This window comes from Pseudorca crassidens, chromosome 2 (assembly GCF_039906515.1).
Source record: "Pseudorca crassidens isolate mPseCra1 chromosome 2, mPseCra1.hap1, whole genome shotgun sequence".
Classification (NCBI taxonomy): domain Eukaryota; kingdom Metazoa; phylum Chordata; class Mammalia; order Artiodactyla; family Delphinidae; genus Pseudorca; species Pseudorca crassidens.
Genome location: NC_090297.1, coordinates 89,153,601 through 89,160,441, shown reverse-complemented (window position 1 = coordinate 89,160,441; position 6,841 = coordinate 89,153,601). Strand labels below are relative to the sequence as shown.

General features: G+C 46.3%; 1 pseudogene; it reads left to right on the top strand.

The window, feature by feature from the left end:
* Positions 1 to 272: 272 nt before the first annotated feature.
* On the top strand, positions 273 to 6,371 carry LOC137209012 (SWI/SNF-related matrix-associated actin-dependent regulator of chromatin subfamily D member 2 pseudogene; annotated as a pseudogene).
* The last annotated feature ends 470 nt before the right edge of the window (positions 6,372 to 6,841 follow it).

Here is a 6,841-nt window from a genome sequence, read left to right as displayed (position 1 = left end):
CCCGTCAGTAGTGCTCTGTGTGTCTCTTCTGATTTATCTCCTCTCACTCATCATCACACAGAATCTTCATCTATCTGGATATTAGAAAAAGTGCCTCTGACCCACAAGATATTCTTCCAAATCTATCACTTAGGCCATAAATTCTGCCCACTGATCTCAGGACTAAGGCCTCTGATGCTCAAATTCCAGATTCTTACAACTCATAAGCCAAGACCTTCACTCTTGTTGCAGAGCCATGCTCTAAAAACCTTCCCTGGAGCTAATGAATGACCATGAGTAAATGTAAGGAGGTCAAGACTTCAAGGTAAGAAGAGATAGGAAGACACACATGTCAAAGGAGCTAATCCATTTACTGGAATATATTAAGCTTGTAGTTATCAGACTGTGCTCTACAGAACCCTAAGACATAATAATGATTTGATAAACATGATTTTTAAATTGCCACATTATTTGCTAATATAAACAGTGTATGTAATTTATCAGTAGAAACAGACTACACTGAAGTCTGCTTTCGTGTTGTTAGGACGAACAGTCTCTAGCCATTGAGCCACTGAAACCTCAAGAAGCAACTTGCTGGAGCCCTGTCAAGTCCTCCCAGAATCTCCAGAGCTGGTTAGAGACAGAGCTTTTCCCTGGGGAGCCATTCTGTTGGGAGCATGGAGAGCGTCATGAAAAGGGCACAGGAAGGGCCACAGAACTATACTCATTGTGAGAAAGCAAGAAAGTTCCACAATTTCTCAGACTTTGTTTCTTACACGTTAACGAAAAAAAGGGAATAGAGGGATTTCCCTGGCGGTTGTCCAGTGGTTTAGACTCAGCACTTCCACTGCAGGGGGCGAGGGTTCAATCCCCAGTCACAGAACTAAGATCCCACATGCCACAAACCGTGGCCAAAAAAAAAGGGGGGAGGGGATAGAAATCCCTGTTTCTCAGAGTTATTTGAGAATCAATGACCTAATATGTGCAGTAGAACATAGCACAGCCCTGGACACAAAGTACTTAATGAGTGTCAGTCACCTGTCCTTGTCTTTCTTCTAACAAGTCTCCAGACCTCTTAGAAAGAAGTTTTCCAGCTCGTACTGAATCACAGCTTCCACAGAAGCTACTCTATCTATGTCCATATATGCAGAGCCATGAAAAAGGTAATTTTTGTGCTTAGGTTTGATGCCCTTAAGCACATCTTTTTCCAAACAGCTTCTCCTCATCTACCCATGCCTGCTAATCCAGCAGTACTTTACAGGGTTCCGATTGCTCTGACTCTAAAACAACCTACTTTTGCTTCTGATAGCCCATAACAGGAAACATTTTTATAGAGTATAACGGAGAGGCTGGCAGCATAATGGAGACTCTAGAACAAGACTTAAAATGCTGCAGTTATCCGTCAGTCACACAACACAGAATGTCATGCATAAGAAACAGCTGATTTATTAGCCTGATGGAGCAGGCTGTGAATATGAAATGATAGGGTACAGCCACAGACCAGTTGCAGGAAAATGTGCAGTTGTGGGCCAACTCATGGGTGCCATTGACAATAATGCCAGAGATCAATTCTGACCAACACATGTTTATTTATCAGGAAAACTCTGAGAGATGACAAAGCACGGGAGCCAGCCAGCCCCACAGCGAAGACAACCAGTGTCCAGACTGAACTCTTTTGTCAGTTGGTAACAAATCTACTTTCCTCCGCGTACTGCAAAAAAAAAAAAAAAAAAATGCACCACCTATACTGGTTTGAGAGTAGTAATCCCCACATTCCAGCTGAATGTTAAGTACATACAAATTTCTAAAGCCTCTCATAATATTATTTTGACATTTCCTTTTCAAAATAATACTTACGTGATTTCATTTTGACCTGTATAGTGACTTTTTGATCCATAAGGATGTCACAGAATAACATACTGCTGAAATCATCAAATTACTGAGTATGTGCCTCAGACTATGTCCAGCCAAACTAAAGTTGAGCATTTCATGGGAAAAAACCTTGCTTAATGACCTAGATATTTCCCATCTTAAAATTCTTTAAGATAGTATTTCAAGTCAATTTTTATTTCCCCGCACAATCCATGATTGTGCCATGATTTCCTATTTCACTTTGCCAGTATTCACACAACATTAGGTGTAACATTTTACAAGAACCCACTACAACCAGTTAAGCCTGACTGGCTCTATAGACAGTGACTTTACTTTCTGAACCAGAAATATTATAGGACACATGGGCTGCCAGCAGGGCAGAGCACTTTGTATCCAACCTGTATCCTTGAAACAGTCTCTCCTCCAACAAATGTGTCCTCAAAACTGCCACTGGAATTATCTTCATAAAATTGAAATCTGATCAAGCCACTCCAATGCTTTAACCCCTTTGAAATCTCTTCTTTTCCTGTAGGATAAAATCTAAACTTTTTGAGTGGGCAACAAAACTCCAAATAGCCTACCTCAAGACATCTCTTTCACCATTGCAGGTTCCATCCAGCCATTCCGAATTTCTCACCATGTCTTAACACAGCCTTTCCTAAATTCCACATCTTTGCACCTATATCCTCTCTCTGGAAATACTCTTTCCCACCACACAGACACACACACACACACACACACACACACACACACACACACACCCCACACGAGTGCATAAGCACATGTACTTATCCTTCAAGACAAATTCTTTCCCATGTTCTCCCACGCAGTTAGCTGTTTCTAAACAACTTATCTGTGCCTCTATCAAAGCATTCACCACATTTTATATCAACTTATCTATTTATACATTTAGGTCCTCTCCTAAGCTGGAGTTCACTATAGTTTTAGATAAACTATATTAAGGAATAACTCTAAATTATAACTGCTGAATTATGGAGTCTGCTTTCTCCCCACTGTCATTAGGTGGGTTCTATCATGATCAAGACAACCACTTGGGGGAGATGTTGTAAAGATGTTACCAGCATAGGGTGGGTGAGGGGACAGACTAGTGAGTGACCTTTAATAACTCTAATAACGTTAATATCTGCAATAATTCTTCCAAACCTAAGATGATGAGTGCAACAACAGAAACAAGCAGCATCAAAACAGCCTAGTTGTTTAATCAATAACCAGCAGTTGTAAAACCAGGGCTTCCATCAAGTTCCACTGTGTGGGAAGGCAGCATACTTACAGCTGTTCATTAGGTTGAAACTTCACATTCGATACAGCTTGGATTTAATAGCTGTGAACTTTCTATCTCTAGAAAGCTAATTAAAAGACCATCATTCCCCTTTTTGTTGGTTACTAAACAAGTTTAGGAAGTATACCTACTGAAGAAGTATGAGAAGTTAGAGAGGATTAATTTAGATAGGTGCTAATTCCAAAGAAGAGGAACAATAATAACAAAAAGCCTTTCTTTCCTTACACAGAAGTTCTCTTTGAATACAAATATAAACTCTAGGAAAAATGCTTTGGCCCAAATAATTAGACTCCTGCTGACAATCAGAGTCAGCGGTGGACTGATGTCATGCCAAAGGACACGCAGTCTGAGCCTTTAACGTGGAGTTCTAGGGCTAATTAGAAAAATTACACCATGCCACATCCAGTTCTGGAGTCTGTATTTCAGCTGCAGAAGGTGATAACAGTAATGTATGGTGTCACATCTTCAGTCTCAATCTAAGACAAAGAACAAAATACTTTTAAAAGAATTCCTGAAGAACAGAAGGGGTTTCAGCCTTACTTGCCTCTTCACAAACACCTAATAAAAGTGAGAGAAAACATGGTTACCTTCAACAAGCAAATCTTTCTCATTCTCAATTTTCATCCACCTGATTTGCAAGTTAATTTTTCCCCTCTCCTCCTGGAAGTAAAACAATAAAAACCTAAGCCACTTCTAGTCAGTTTCCAGTATAATGCAATACAGTGCCAGCTTTTGTTCCCAGAGCCTAAAACATGTGCCCTCCAATGTCCATGGACGGCTGGAACTTAGAAAAGGTGCCTTCAGTTGACATAAGCTGTTTCAGCCTTGTCCAGAGTCTGAAGCCAGTTCTGACCTGGGTGTCTCTCCTCAGACACTGGGGATACGGATTCTATTTGGTTCTAAGCCCCAGTTTCCTACTAACTGCGACGACTTGAACTAGAATCCTGTCCTGCCTCTCCCTTCTCAGGAGGCTCCACACCACCGCAAGGATGCTAACACAGTTTTTCCAGAAGCAATCATCTAAACCAAACCTAGGTCATCAAACAGCCATAGCCAAGAGGTAATCAGAAAAAAGAAGTTTCTGGGAGAAAAGAGGTCTCAGAAAGCATTGATCACAGACAGCATCTGATGAAAAATTTCCATTATCTCAGACACTCAAAATTATCAAAATAACAGAGCCAGGCCGCCCTGGGAGCTCCGCCTCCGCCAGCGGGACCCAGCACGCTGCCTGGAGCGGTGGTCAGGGGGCCCAGGCCTGCTGGAGGCGTGGGGGGCTGCCGCCTTCCGCCCCAAGAACCCCACGGGCCCTGCGGCGCAGTACCAGAGGCCTGGCAGGTCACCAGGCAGTCAGATGCCCGTGGCTGGCTTGCAGGTGGGATCCCCTGCCGGCTCCCCATTTGGCGCAGCTGCTCCACTTCGACCTGGCATGCCACCCACCATGACGGACCCATGCCGAAAACTCCTGCTTGTGCCCCAGGACCAGCCCCCGATGCCTGCCCAGCGCCGGGGGTTAAAGAGGAGGAAGGTGGCAGATAAAGTTCTACCTCAGCGAACTTGGGAGCCAGAGCCTCAGGTGTGCATGGATCTCTTGGCTTTTGAGCGGAAGCTGGACCAGACCATTGCTCGAAAGCGGATGGAGATCCAGGAGGCCATCAAAAAGCCTCTGACGCAAAAACGAAAGCTGCGGATCTATATTTCTAACATGTTCAGTCCCAGCAAGGCAGAAGGTGATAGTGCAGGAACCGCAGGGATCCCCGGGGGGAAACCCCGCAGGGGACAAGGTGGCTTCCTGGGAACTCCGAGTAGAGGGAAAACTGCTGGATGATCTTAGGAAACAGAAGAGGAAGTTTTCATCATTCTTTAAGAGCCTCGTCATTGAGCTGGACAAGGAGCTGTACGGGCCTGACAACCACCTGCTGGAGTGGCACCGGATGCCCACCACCCAGGAGACAGATGGCTTCCAGGTGAAACCGCCTGGAGACCTCAACGTCAAGTGCACCTGCCTGCTCGTGCTGGCTCATCAGCCTCCCCAGTACAAGTCGGACCCCCGACTGGGGAGGCTGCTGGGGGTGCACACACAGACGAGGGCTGCCGTCACGCAGGCCCTGCGGCTCTACATCAAACACAACCAGCTGCAGGACGGCCACGAGCGGGAGTACGTCAACTGCAACCGGTACTTCCGCCAGATCTTCAGTTGTGGCCGACTGCGTTTCTCTGAGATTCCCATGAAGCTAGCCAGGTTGCCGCAGCATCCAGACCCCATTGTCGTCAACCATGTAATTAGCTTGGACCCTAACAACCAGAAGAAGACAGGCTGTTATGACATTGATGTGGAGGTGGATGACCCACTCAAGGCCCAGATGAGCAATTTTCTGGCCTCTACCACCAATCAGCAGGAGATTGCCTCCCTTGATGTCAAAATCCATGAGACCATTGAGTCCATCAACCAGCTGAAGACCCAGAGGGATCTCATGCTCAGTTTTCGCACTGACCCCCAGGACTTCATCCAGGAATGGCTCCGTTCCCAGCACTGGGACCTCAAGATTATCACTGATGTGATTGGGAATCCTGAGGAGGAGAGACAAGCTGCTTTCTACCAAAAGCCCTGGGCCCAGGAACCAGTGGGGAGGCACATCATTGCCAAGGTGCAGCAGCAAAGGCAGGAACTGGAACAGGTGCTGGGAACCCACCTGATCTAACTGCTCAGGGATCCCTTCCTTTCTTCCCAGCCCTGGAGCCACCCCTTCCTCAGCCTGGAAGGGGACCACCCTCTGGGGCACAGACATGTAGGATGAGGGGGTGAGGGGTGTCTCCTGTCACTCTCTGCTCCCCAGCTTTAGTTTCATAAGTGTAGTGATAGGATTCCTTGTTGCTTGGTCCCCAAGGCCTTACTACTTACACGTTGGCTTTAATTGGATTCACAGCAGAGGCCTCCTCTGCCCCCTGCAGGCAGGCCCAAGTAGGACCTGGAGGCCGTGCTTTGACATCCTAATGGAGACCTTTCAGAACCAAAGGCCCCTGGCTTTGCTTGTTTACTGACCCCCTTGGGGCGAGTGTCAGCGCTGGCTCTGGGGAGCTTTGTGAGGAAGAGAGACACAGCTCACCCTCTTCCTAGCCTTTCCAAACCAAAGTTCTTTGCCATTCCTACCAGCCCAGCCTTGCTGCTGTTTTTTTTTTTTTTTTTTTCCTTTCCTTTGGGTATTTGCAGTATTCGTGGAGCAGGTTTTTCTATGCGGGAGCCACTTTTTTTGTACAGGGGTAAGCTTGGGTTTTTCAGGGAGCCGTACTTGGTGGCTCCTTCCTTATTTTCTTTTCTCAATCTATGCAAGCGGCTCTGGCCGCCATCATCTCCTGAGAAGCCAGAGGGCTGCCACCCAAGCTCTTGGGCCCAGGGGTAATGCCTCCTAGAGGGAGGACACACTAGTTCTCTGGTATGGCCTGAGGCATGGGTGTGTGGGGGCAGGGGGAGGTGCAGGGGAGGTGCAGGGGAGAGGTGGGGGGGGAGACTATCGTTGCCCTTCGGAGCTTGGTAAGGAGGGTGGACCTAGGGCTTGGCAAGTGCCACTTCTGGCAGGTTTGGAAATTTCCAAATAAATCTTTGTTCATTGGTGGTATAAATAAATAAATAAATAACAGAGCCATTACAAAGTTGCTCTTTCCTTATCAGTACATTTGAAGAAAATAACAGGT